This window comes from Myodes glareolus, chromosome 1 (assembly GCF_982192425.1).
Source record: "Myodes glareolus chromosome 1, mMyoGla1.1, whole genome shotgun sequence".
Taxonomy (NCBI): domain Eukaryota; kingdom Metazoa; phylum Chordata; class Mammalia; order Rodentia; family Cricetidae; genus Myodes; species Myodes glareolus.
In genome coordinates, this window is record NC_142026.1 from 120,371,358 (window position 1) to 120,384,848 (window position 13,491).

General features: G+C 45.2%; 1 protein-coding gene across 5 annotated transcripts in view; it reads right to left on the reverse strand.

The window, feature by feature from the left end:
• Hivep2 (HIVEP zinc finger 2) overlaps nucleotides 1-13,180 on the reverse strand; it is a 185,906-nt gene extending 172,726 nt beyond the window's left edge. For 2 of the 5 annotated variants that reach the window (XM_048425565.3, XM_048425566.3), the window contains exon 1: nucleotides 12,546-13,180. The gene's annotated coding sequence lies outside the window, so the exon portion shown is untranslated. Of the gene's footprint in view, nucleotides 1-12,149; nucleotides 12,188-12,545 lie in introns of those variants that run through there. The other 3 variants (XM_048425570.3, XM_048425567.3, XM_048425569.3) reach the window with 2 other exon arrangements.
• Between the last annotated feature and the right edge of the window lie 311 nt (nucleotides 13,181-13,491).

Here is a 13,491-nt window from a genome sequence, read left to right on the forward strand (position 1 = left end):
TCATTATCTGTGACAGCTTCACTTGTAAGACAGGTAGTACAGAAGAGTAACAGTAAGCCTGCGCAGAACCAGTGTCTTTACATGTCGTGCTATTGACAAATGCAATTGAATTTCTTGCATAGGAACTTCCAAATCCATTTCTTTCCCCTATTCGGTTCACTTTTTTTTCAACTGTATCTGCAAAATTATGAGGCTCAACCTCTCACCGTGGTACAGCGCATCTCTTGCTGCCTACGGTTTTGGGTACCTAAATGCAAGTCCTTAAGGAAATTGACTTCCAGTGTCTGTTTCCAGCTGGCACTCCCCTCCGAGGCATTTCAAGCTGTCTTCAAAGCAGAGGCCTTTCTGCACACGCTGCTGACACTTCCCCGCACCGTGCTGCTCATGCCTGTCAAAGTCAGGCCTCACTCAAGCATCCCTTCTTCCAAGAAACCTCTCCTGCATCCTCTGCATCCTCCACCAAGGGTTATTTTGCACCTTTTTAATGTATCGTCTCAGCCTCTCTGGTGGTACTTCACCTGTCTCTTTTAAAAATAGCTTGCTTTCCACGGTTCTTCTCAGAAGCATGTTAGATTATACAGGTTTTGAAGGCAGCAGTGAAACATTCTATTTTCTACCACCTTGTATTTATATTGCATTTTATTTTCTCTTACGTATAATACCAGAATCTTGTTATTACACTTGCTAAAATCAGCTTGCACTGTATGATTCTACAAGGTCCCTCTGTGCTAGATAAGCTATTGACAAAATGTCAACTAGCATGGCTAGGCCCTTTCTAGAAAATGTTTTTAAACCAACTGGATCATCTTCTAAACTTTAGAACTGAAGAGTAAATAGAATTAAGCAACTTAGTTTTGAGGTCTGATTTAAAAAAAAAAAAAGCTTCAAACATGAATATCCAATCCCAAACAAAATGATATACACCCAATCCCATACAAAATAATAAAGAATGAAAATATCCTGTGAGATTTAGTTAAAGGAACTAGGAATAGTTAGACTGGAAAAAAAGAGTAAACAAAGTGAACACTATTATCATCTAAATAACTGTAGGAATGTCTGCCAGACAGTGGGTAAATTTATTCTGCACTGCTGCTGAGAACTATGCAGAAGTAGGCAGGGCCTCCCAAAGAAAATGGTGTTTAAGTAGAGGCTGAATCCAGGCAGTCCAGGGTGAAGTGCCCTGAATTCTTTCTTCCATGGCGGGGGATTAAATAATGGCTTATCTATTTCCTAGAATCACACAAGAGACTTCACATTGCAAAGCGCCCCGTCACCAGCTGACAGATCAATACATCGGATCTTATACTTAAGGTATTGATCAGCATCATTTAAGACACTTGAAGGGGCTAAGTCACCACAGCCATACTTACTACACAATGTGCCAGAGGGAAAGAACAAAAACATCTTACGAGGTGTTCTGCTGCCCCTAAAGGTGCAGCTGGCTCATATACAAACTCTAAGGCACTAGGAAAAAAGGCACAGGAACTAACCTCCATGGGCTAAAACATCAAGCCATATGCATATTCCAGAAGACACGACTCCTCAGCCTTCTCCCTTCTTCTATCTCATTTTCCAGGGACACTCATGTGTCAAATACAAATAACAGTCATTCCCTTTATGCCGTGGCGTGGCTTATTGTGAAAACTTCATAAGAAACTTAAACCAACCCAGTTGGCTCAAAGGCGATCCTAAGTCTTCAGATACACAGGGAAATACTGGTTTTATGGCTATAAAATGCCATAGAAGCCTAGTCAACTTCAAAACCACAGTAACTATTATTAGTTTTGAAATGTCCTCTGCTTGTCTTCAACTGTCCCCTCTGGTATCAACCATCAGAATGACAAAAGGGTGGTCAGGGCAGCTTCTTCGAGACATAAATTCGTGGGATCATCCACTAAGGGATAAAACTTTTCCAGCTGTTAATGACCACTGCCGGGCTTTATTAGGTTTAACACCAGCAAATTCTCCCCAAACACAGCCAAAACACAACTAATGACCTAACAGATTTGAAATTTGTCCATTACCAAAAAAAAAATCTAGCATCCACATTTCATATCCAATTATTTGTTACATTCAATACTGATGAGTGCTGTGTTTTTTAAAAGGTCATTTAGAATATTCTGAACCACTTGGCCCATTTTAAAGGCTATACTTGATTAAATTTGGGATCAAGTTCATCATGCATATTACTAAGGTCATTTGAGCAAGTAAACAGATTACACACTCAGCAACAATTGCCTTTGGATGCATTTTCCTTCCCTCAATTTCCCTCATTTTTTTTTACTTATTTATGGCTTGAATAGATATGTAACTAGCTTGATATTTTATTAGCCTTGCCTGGTAATGATCTATATCAAGTCAAACCCATCAGGGGACATTATCAGAAGCTAGGAACATTCTGATCATTATCTCTCAGAAAACACATATTCTGTAATAGACCGCAGCAATAATAATCACTTACCTCAAGAAGGGCCTGCTAACCCTTGTCACAGACATATTGCTGTGTTGAGACTTTTTGGTTTTTTTTTTCCTCCAGCAAGTAAATTATTCTCAAAAGTCAGTGTTGCTTCGCACTCTAAATATAGTCCCTCTGATTCTCTTGTATTGCCCTGCTCCGTTCCCAGGAGGCAGAGCAGAGCTACCAAAGTCTCACTTTCACAGATGAAAAAAAAACCAACAAAATATGACAGAGGTACAGTCACTTGGCCTGAGTCATTTTGAAAATCAATAATGAGGCAAGCAATAAAGTGCTGGGGTCAGAGTGTAGAGCCTTCCATTCTGGTGGCTCTTCCAGCCCTAGTGTGCAGTTTAATGAACATAGCCTCAGAAGAGCAGTGCTGGCATCTGAAATCCTCATTGAATCCCAAAAGTTCTAGACGTCAACAACAAACTTTGTCACATGGCTAAGGACAAGAAAATAAAATGAATGTTTATAACCTTGTGGTTTTCTTTCTTGATTCAAGGAATGGAGATTATTCCAGATGTAAAAAAGCAAGAGAAGAAAAGAAACCAAGTTTGATCATTGCTCCATGGGCAATTAGAAGCTGAACTCCTCATGACCTGTCTATAAAGTCCTGAGCTGCCCATCAGAACTGACCCAAGGGACCACTGCACAGTGTCCAAGGCAGAATTTCACCACCAGCTTTGCAAGACAGGGCACAGTTTCACTCCAAGTCTGCCCTCCTCTATTTTTCCGCTTGGCCTCCATGGCGCAAGGGTAAGGGGGAAGAAAAGGAATATACTCCCTCTTTTATTCCATATTTGTTCTAGCTGACCCACCAAGAAACAGCACTTCCTCACAGCCCGACCTGTGAGTAAGAACCCCTTCACACAACCCTCTTCCTTAGAGGCTCTTTAACAGAAGATGGGCAAGGAAAATTAACTTCTCACACAGACGCCCTGTTCAATTACAAAGTCCCTTTCTCAGCCAAAGAACAGCTCAGACTCCGGTTCACTCAGGTGAAAACAGACAGGAGATTTAGATCATGGCTTCAAGAGGTCTTTGTAACTAGAGAACATAGAATAAAACCAAAAACAGCAAGGTACACCATACAGATGGACTGGCCACTGAGACTGAGTCTAATCAAGACTTGGATCCGTTTAAGGTTCCTTTACATGGCTGTATGCATATCCCACCTCGCAGAGAGATAAAATTCCTTTCCTAGCCTTCAATGGATGCTTCTGGAGATCCAGCAAATACACTGTCACACACTGTGGTCAGCAGACTTTGGTGGAAGCGGGAGCCAACCTAATCTACTAGAAACTTTATTCACTGAAATATTAAAATATAAATTCCAAATATAATCTTTATGACAGCAAGCTCACAAATGCATTGTACAATACAATGTGATATGCCATCTGCAAAAGAAAGAAATGGTGTTCCATGTCTATGCCAAAGCCTGATAGCACTGAGTGTCAAAAACTATTTGAATTCCACTTTTTTTTAAATTTTCTTTTTACAGTACTAGGGATAAAACCCTGGTCTGGATGTATGTTGTGCTGTGCCCTTAACCCTGAAAAAATAGAAATAAATAGTGCTATAATATTTATTTATATGTTTTATACTATTTATTTATATGTTTGCATACATGTCTGTATAAATACATATGTTTAAATCACTGAGATATTTTAGTAGTGATTGAAGTAACCTTTCAGTGTTTCTTCAAGTTCCATTTGGGCTAAGACACTCATTATATAAGTAGGAACTATCGAACACCTTGAAAAATATACAGCATAGTAACTGAATTGGCCAGAACATTCCTAAATTTGTCTACTAAAATGCAGCTCCCTAAGGATCAGGCCTTCTCTTCTACTATTTTATTCGCTGGTGATGCCTTCGTGTCTAGACCACCACCTTCCCCAGATCACCAACATTTTAAAATCAGCAGTCCCCAAAACTGCCCCATGAGCGGACCCAAGGCCTCAGGGGTGAACACTGCTTCTCCCGGCTATTGAAACTTAGGCAAAAGTTCAAGTTGGGTAATTCAGACACCAAAGGCTATTTTTAGCCTGAACCCTTCCCACACCAGAGAATTCAGTTCACTTCACTGGTGCAGCACGCTGGCTGAGCGGGCTGAGGAATATCCAAGATCTTAATTGGTGTTTCCATTTGTTAGCTGCCGAAGCCTTGTACATTATGACATTGTTTTCTAAACCGCTTCAATCAAGAGTTTAGCGGACCATTTGAGAATAGTTCAGGAACATTTTACTGTCACAACAACTTGAGTTCCTTTGTGTTTTCATTCCCATGCAATCCCTTAAAAATAATCATAGCCGCCGAGCACTCTACACACACTGAGAGCTCACAGGGATCTGAGCACACAGTCCCACAGACGCTCCACAGCGACCCTCCAACAGATACTCCCTCCTTTCATAACCTCAGAGCTGTCGAGTGAGTTTTCAACCACCCACCCCACCGCCACACACACACCCCAGCTGGAATACACCCAGGGCCATTTCACCCTGCTCTGATTTCAAATCAAGGCTCCCGACCCAGAGAATGCCCACTTAAACCCCTGGTAAGTACCCACAGACTGCTGAGGGAGGCCTATACTCGGTGGTAAAAATGGTTAACTGGTCTTTTTCTTTTGTTTTTTTCATTTTTAAATGACTCTTAACGTGAACAGCTACACACCATGAGTTGACACAGAGCCTTGAGTTCAAAAGCTGCTCTGCGGGGGGACTTGGTTTCTTCACTTGCAAACACAGAGATAATGACACCAAACCTCAGGGTGGCGGTGAGCTCACAAGTGGGAAGTGGCTCCTGCTATGGAGCCTGTCATAGGACCAGAGTTCATAGCCCCCAATCCTTTCCTCCTACCTGATTTGCTCAATTGGCCCTGTGCCAATTTTTTTAAGTGTTTTGTTCATTTGGGTAATACCATGATTACAGAATAAAATGACGTTGCAGCCCCCTGTAACAATGCAGTCGAATTTTAGACTGATAAAATATATGATGAGAGAGGTTCTAAAAGCCATCTGTTCCCAAATGAAGTCCAGAGAGCTTGGACGACAAGCTTCTAGGTTGTCACAAAAAGTTCCCTGCAAAGACCAAGCCAAGCCTTGGGTCCTCTACCCTGCACGCCTGCAATCCCTTCCCTGGCTCTCGCCTCCCACTACACAGAGATGGCAACACATGTAATTTTCAGACAATTAAGAGGTATAAAATAACCTCAATTTAATTGCATCCAATTAACAAGGCAAATTAGCGTTTCATATGTACACTATTAAACCAGTTGTCTGGCTTCCAAAAGAAATAAAGCATAGTTTCAAATGAATCTCCCATTTTGGAGTACAAAGATACTTATAATTTAAATTACCTTTCCAACAATCTTCCTTCTATGGAATTAGACAGAACCTCGATTTTAAAATAAATCTTTTCTGCCACGATCTAGATAAGAATTCCTGGTGTTACCTTGTAACTATCGACAGTTTTTCTCTCACTGAACACACGATTTTCTACCATGTTTATATGTATGAGGGATGGCACGAATACTTATAGAACCTTACGTTATGACAAGGAGGGTGGGTCCAAATTTACCCAAAGCCTAAGTGCCAAAGTCTCAGATTTTTCCCTCTACCTTTAACATAAGTGATTCTGCCACAATGCAAATAAGATCTTCTTTCTTTTCAGAGAAAACGAAACCACCAAACAAAGCTTAGCATTTCCAATTCTCCAACACCATCATGACTTAGATACAATAACTACCAACTAAACATCATGTTCTAGTGACTTTCCAGAGAATCACCAATCTATTCCTTACACATTTCCACCCCACAGTGTAAACGCCCTGTGATTTAACCATGATCACTGTTACACACTGGCACTGGATGATCAACTATCATTACGTCATCGTGAATATTTTTTTTAGGGTGAAACTTTGTAGAGCATCTTAAAATAATAGTGATATACCTCACTTACACTGCTGCTCAAACCTGAAATGGCAACGTTTAATCAAATATTTTAATCACTTTATTTACTGCCTGTTAAGGTAACATTAGGCTAGAGATTAAAGTCTCTGTCACACAACAGAGTCTGCCTCCATACTGAATGGTAGGTCAATCTGACCAACTCCTAACTACCAAGGCCTTTAGAACCTTTCTAAAACCCACACTTCATAGCATGGTTGCTCTGGACCAACCCTCAAGTGCAACCCAGCTTCCTCCAGACTACTATGGTCCCAGGGGATGTACAGTGAGCTACCTTTTCAAACTCCCCCTGACTCTTCCCCTCCCTGGCACACTGCTCTGCCCCCCCCCACACCCTATCACATACACCGCTTATTTTATTCAGCTTTCAAAGTTTCCAGTTCCAAATCCCTCTTCCTGTGCAGACCTTCAATTCTCTCCCGTTTAGGGAGCAGGAAGCTTCTAACTCTACTTTACTTTGGAAGTTTTAACTCTGCTTTATAAGAAGGCTTATAATAAACCATATGTCTTCTCCAGATTGTAAAACCAGCCTTGAAGTCGGAGATAATTGTCCTGTTGTCTAGTGATGAGTCTGTCGACGGAATCCAAGCTTGGACTGCCACCTACGTTTTCAATATTCTATAAAGAATGAGACTGAGTACATTAACAACATGGTACACATGAAAAAGAAGGAGGGAGATCTTCAGAAGTCTCTGTTTCCAGTTCTTTTCCTTTAACGTCATGTTACACTGATCCCTAATCATGTAAAACTGAATCCTGATTTTTGCAGTCATGGAGATAAATTATCCAGAGAATTGTAAGTTTCACCCTTTACTAGTTACTGAGAAATAATAGGTCCAGCTCATTCAGGGCTTCAAAGATTATTTGGTTACTTCACACAAAGACCTTGTTTTAAGAAAAAAAAAAAAGAGTACTCTCTGAATTGGTAGTTATTCATCAACTGGATCACTGATGCAGGCCAGTTCAGCTTATTAGAGCCCCCAAATAAGCATTTTTGAAATTTAAATTCCTTATGATCACAAATACAAGCACACACTGAAGTCGGCTCCTTTAGTGCCATCCAAAGCCCCCAGAGCGTCTGAAGGAGAGACCTGTGACGCATCTCCATCCATCCTTGGGAACTTGCTTTCCGACAACTATCCTCTAAGAGGGCTAGTAGGAAGGACATCACAGGGCCTGATTTGCCAAGAGCAGGTCTCCTGTATGCCTGATTGGGCAATCACTCATGCGGTCACCTGCCTCCCAGGGCTCACCCTCCTCTTCTGGCCATATCTTGTCATCACTTCTTTCTTGTTATCAGCCCTCCAGCCCCACGGGCTTGCTTCCAGCTCCTGGACACACGCACGTCTCCCAGCCTCACTTTTCTTTCGACACTTTTCCAGTCACTCTGCTCCTGGACCAGGGGGACATAAACTCCCTTATGTATTTTCCATAGCAAACTAGCACATTATTGCACAGATACACTGACCATATGGCCAGTGTCTATCCACCCACGCCCTTTCTCATTTGAGCCAATCATTATATCCTTAGTAGCTAGCATAAGGGCAGACCCATCAAAAATACTTATTGAGTGACTAGAGTATCAGTTGTGATGTAGGACATCTGTGGTGGTATTCGGAAAAGGCAGCTAAGATTGTGAGTGGCAAGTTTGAAAAGGTGGGGGTGAGAGGCTGATTATTCCTGACCCTGAAGTCAACCAACCTGCGACCCAAAAGAGATGAGACTCCTCCTGCTTCCTGCCCAGATTCACCCTCAGGGACCAAAGCATCATTTTCATCCTTTCCTCTCCACGTCTACGAGTTTGCGCTCGGCTTTAAGCTAACAGGAAGTTTAAACGTATGGATTAACTAAGACAACAGATCACTTGGCGTAGTTGATAACCTCAAATGATGGATCATGTGAATGTGTGAGATTAGCACATCTTTGGTCCAGACCAATAGTAGATGAGACATCAATTCTGGATCAGCCCTAACGCAACCACGTAGCCAGTAAAGGCCTATGTTACTCGAACACTGGCTCATCTCAGAGAAGCCTAAGTCGCGGGGAGCAACAAACACTTCCTCCTTCTGTGAAGTTTTGGAGTTGTGCCACCATAATTAGGTGCTAAAATATTTTTCCAAATGACCTAACGGTGTCTGACACCTTTCGCAAAAAACTGATTTTCAAACTCATTCATCCAGGTTTTTTTTTTTTTTTTTTACCGTAATTAGCACAAAGGGAGCACTGCTCCATTGCGATATCAGGAACCAATAAGAAAGTAAAACCATTTCTCAGACATTTCCTCCAAACAAGTACAACTATGTTATCACAAAATCTCCCTATGTCTCAAGGCTCTATGTCCACCCCTAGTTTCACGGTAAAGCCCCCACTACTTTGAGTGATTAAAGGCAACCCACTTACCCTGGACAGTTGGAAGCGCCATGTGAAACCTGACCTCCTTAACCTGGGTTAGCAGACTCCCTCTGCTCCACTCTCTGATATCACTCTGACAGTCACAGCACTTACATACCGAAGTTTAGCCAAAACATGAGCTCAGTGAATTCACATGAAAGTCCCTAGACAAGAAGTCTATCGCTGAAATATTCAAGGGCAGGCACACAGTAGAGCCACTTCCCCACCCCCGGGATGGATGCAAAGGGCTGATGTAACAGAAGGCGCTCCCCGTGTCTATGTCAACTACAATGTGGAAACTGTATTTTTAGCCAGCAGGAGAGTTGCAAGCCGTGTTTCCAGCTGATCTGGGCCACTTTTCTCTTATTATAATGGCCACCACAGAAGTTTCAATCACTTCACAACTAAACCTAGATTACACTTTCATCAGGCCAAGCAACATTTCCTACCAATCTTTTCCTACACAGTACTATATTAAGAACTGAAAAGAAACACAAAAAGAAGACTGATTGGTTGTTGTGGCTGAAATGAAGTCCTTCGCACTTAAAAAAAATGGCAAAGTATAAAATAAATTTATCATTTTACTAGAAGAATGAGCGTAGGACACTCAACCTGGTTTCTGAATCCTGTCACCCTGCCAAGAGTTCAAGCCGACACAGGCACCACTATCCTCCCAGGCACGCCTGTATATATGTTGTCTTCTGTTTTGTTTCATGGTAACAAGAACATTTGTAAGCACATCCAATAGAAGAGGAGCTGATCAATCAAAACATTCTGCTAGGTAACCTTTCAATGTAGTCAAACAGGACCATTTTCTTATGTGACATGCTACCTATAACAAATTCTTCATATGTTGTGATGTCTTACAGAAATGTCTAGTTTGACACTATTTAGCCCAACAGCCCCCTAAGGATCTAACCAGTTAAAATACAAGCTAAATCCTAAACATGAAATAGCCTTAATATAGTACCATTCCCCCAGCTGTTCCCCAATCAATTTTCACTGATTTAATCTTAAGCAACTTCATATACAATAAGTTACTGCTAATAAAGTCAATCTTTAAAAAAATGCAATTACTGAACGCATTACAGATGCTAATAGGAAATTTTGTGTTATACCCCATCTAATCTCAAAGCAATCAATGATCTCACACAAGTTTCAAAAGATGCAACATTGTGATATCGCATTTTTCTGCACAAGAGAAACATAGTGCCTATTTCAAGCCTAGTGGTCCAAGAGATTATGACACTTGAAGCACACTGTCATTATGTGAATATTGGCAGCTCCCTCCCCTCTCAGAATAAAAATGCAGTTGTAATCTGGTGCCACAATTCCTTAGAGCTCCACCAGAATTTTCTCTTAGCAATAAAAAATGATTTCCACATTACTCAGATGCAAAGCATTCCTGCTTGGATAAACTTCTACAATCAAAAACTCAAACCCAGCAGGCTCATTATACAATCCTCTTGGGTAATTTGTAAAATTTTATATTGACATGCCTAAAAGACAGATAAACAAATCAGGCATTCACAAGCCTTTAACACATATTTATAAATAATAACATAAAGATAGACTTAAAATAACTTGGCTTGCTCAAGGACAAATGGCATCACTGTATCAGTACAAGAAATGTGTCTAATAAAGTTCCATAGCCTTTGTTAGGAGGATAGATCACAGCAAATTTAATTAGTATGAACCTTATTAATATTTCAAGTAATTTCTTGGTTTGATCATTCATGCAAAAGAAACAACTATACTGAAGAGAAAAAAATCAATAGCCCTTGATGAGGGTTCTGAGTTGGCAAAAAAAAAAAAAAGAAAATAGTCCTCCCGTGAATTACTGAAGTCTAGTTTTTGGAGTGGAAGAAAGTACCAATATAGTTTTTAAATAAATTGAGTTATTTTTAAAATGGCAGAAAAGGAAGGAGGAAAAAAATCAGTTCAATTTTTCTAGTATAATGAAAGTACCGGAAGCAAGACTCTCTGTGTTCATTTTGGGCCTAAATAACTGTGCACAGCATAAGGGTTTTGCAATGTCAGTTGCACAGCTTCCTGTGTGAATTCTAAGCCATTACAGGTGTCCTGGGGTTTCCCGTGTAACCTATTACCTAGAGATTCCTCTGCTTGCCTCCGTGCTAGACCCCTCTGCCCCCAACCCAAGCACGTTACTGCGGGTCTCCTCCAAGCGTCTGTATTATGGACCCTCTCTATTCTCTGCATCTCTGAGGTGAGAGCGCCCACTTTCCCTTGGCAATGCAAGTCAAAAGCTTTCGCATTCGGAGGACTAGTTCCTGCAGTCCTTTGCACTTAGATGCTTTCAAGTAGGCAGGCGAGTGATAAGCCACTAAAAGAAACCCTCCTTCCCCTCTGTCTCTTCCTCACTGGGAGCCGCATCCCTAAAGCACAACACCCAGAGACCCTTTCCGACCTTCTAGCCCCCACACGGGGTGTGCCTGGAGGGTTGGGGTCTCATTTGCTCCCGTCCTCTGCTGCACTGGGTCTGTTATGTAAGAGGGACAGGACGCGGGAGGCACATGCGTATAAAGCGCACCGATCTGTGATAACAGCTGGGATGGCAGGGCATATCTGGAGTCGTCCCCCACCAAATACGACAGACACCACACACGCACATCACCCTCCACCACACATACACACACACACACACACGCACACGCACACGCACACACAGAGCTATGTTTTCCTGTCTTAGCCCTACCAGTACCAGACGCACAGAATGGAAAGGAGGGGGACTGGGGGTGAAGGGAGGTGAGAGGTGCGGCAGCGGCAGCACATCTGCTTTGATAGCAGCCAGCAAAGCCGCCGCGGCAGAGAGCCCCTCGTTAACCCCCTTCCTGTGGCTGCACCACGTCATGGAACATTCCCGGAACGGGCCAACGTTCCACCCACTTCAGGGAACAGACATAAAGGCGCAGACCCAGCTCCTCACGGTGCACAGCCCAAACACACATGTTTCTTCCCGATCCCCCAAGCAGAAGCACAAATAAGCATGCAATCCGCCCCCACCCGTCTCCACGCGCCCGGGGCCAGCCGGCGGCGGCTGGAGCCGCTCTGCGGCCGGTGCACCCGCAAGGCGAGGGCGCCTCCGCCTGAACCTTCCATGGAGACAGTCCCCTCCTTCTTCGCTTCCTTCCTTCCTTCTCTCCTTCCTTCCTTCCTCGCTCCGGAGGAGAAAGGAGTCACCGAAATGCCCACAGCCAGTGCCTCCGCTGCTCTCGCTCGGCCGCAGGCCGGCGGCCCGGCCCTTGCCGTCCGCCCGCCCGCCTGTCCGCGCCGCCCCCGGCCCCGCACCGCGCCCCCTCCCCCGCTACCTGACAACGGGCCGCCGGCCGCGGCAGCCGCAGCGGTGGCCGGGCGGTGCGCGCCGGTGCACGTCCCTCATTAGTAACCAGGCACATTCCTGCCTCCAGCGCTCCCGCGCGGCCCCCTCCCCCCCCCAGGACATTACGCAAAGCAGCCTCCCCTCATCTGCATAGATCCTCGGCCAGGGTATTCCCCGCATTTCCCAACGCGCCCGACCCCCCTCGCCGAGGTCTCTCCCCCATCCCCTCCCCCCTCCGACCCTCACCCCTGGGCCACCGGGAAACCGGCCTGGGTCGCGCGCCGCGAAGGGGGCGATGGAGTTGGGCGAAGGCGATTTCAGGGTAAAGTGAAACAAGCTCTATCTCAGGAGCAGGCAGGATAAACCCAGCGCCGAGGCCACTTACCGAGCCGAGGAGGGACCTAGATTCCCGCCGCTCTGCTCTGTCAGCGGCCGGTGCGCCCTCCACGCACCCCCGGGCTGCACCCAGTACCCAAGAGTCGAGGCGTGGAGGGAGGCTGCTACCCAGCCAGGAGACCTTTCAAGTTGCTCGGGCTCCCGGCAAGCTTCAGTGTCCAAGACTCAACTTGGCAAATACTTGTGCCACAGTCACCGAAGATGTCTCTCTCTTTTTCTTTCTTTTTCTTTTTCTTTTTCTTTTTGCGGAGACCCTCCTCCACCGGGGAGAGACAGCGCACGGCGGCGCCCCGCTCTCCAGCTCTCCACCCCCTCACCTCCAGCCCGCCTCCCGCCGGCCGCCAGTCTCCCGGCCGCGAGCCCCTCGGGTGGCTGTCAGCTCCCGGCAGTCCGGGTGACAGCGGCCGAAGGAGGGCGCGACTCGGCGGGCTGTGTGGGGGGGATCCTCGCAGCCGCGGCGGCCGCTCACCTGTAAAGTCACCGCTGCGCAGGAGGAAGAAGAGGAGGGAGAGAAGGGGAGGAAAGCCCCCTGATGCCCTTGTTCTTGCTGCCGCGGCCGCTCCTCACCCAGGCTGAGCGTGTCTGGTGGGGGGTGTCTGGTAGCATTTCCTTAAGGACAGAGGGAGGGCGGGCGCGGAGGGAGGGAGGAGGGAGGGAGGCGATCCCCACCGCCAGCCCAGGCTCCTCTAGCCTTTATTTATATATTTATTTATTTTCGGACACTGTAAGGAGATGGAGCCGGGGCCGGGGCCAGAGCCGCCAGAAAAGGGCTTGAGTCGTGGGACCCGGGCCGCAGTTTGTCGGCGTGCGGGAGCCGCAGCGGCCGCCTCCCCTCCGGGCTGTGGACGCACCGGGTTATTCCTGGCAGCGCCTCCCCGAACAGAAGTTACTAGGAGGAGTGCGCGGCGAGGGCGGGCGGGGGAAAGGCGCGGGGA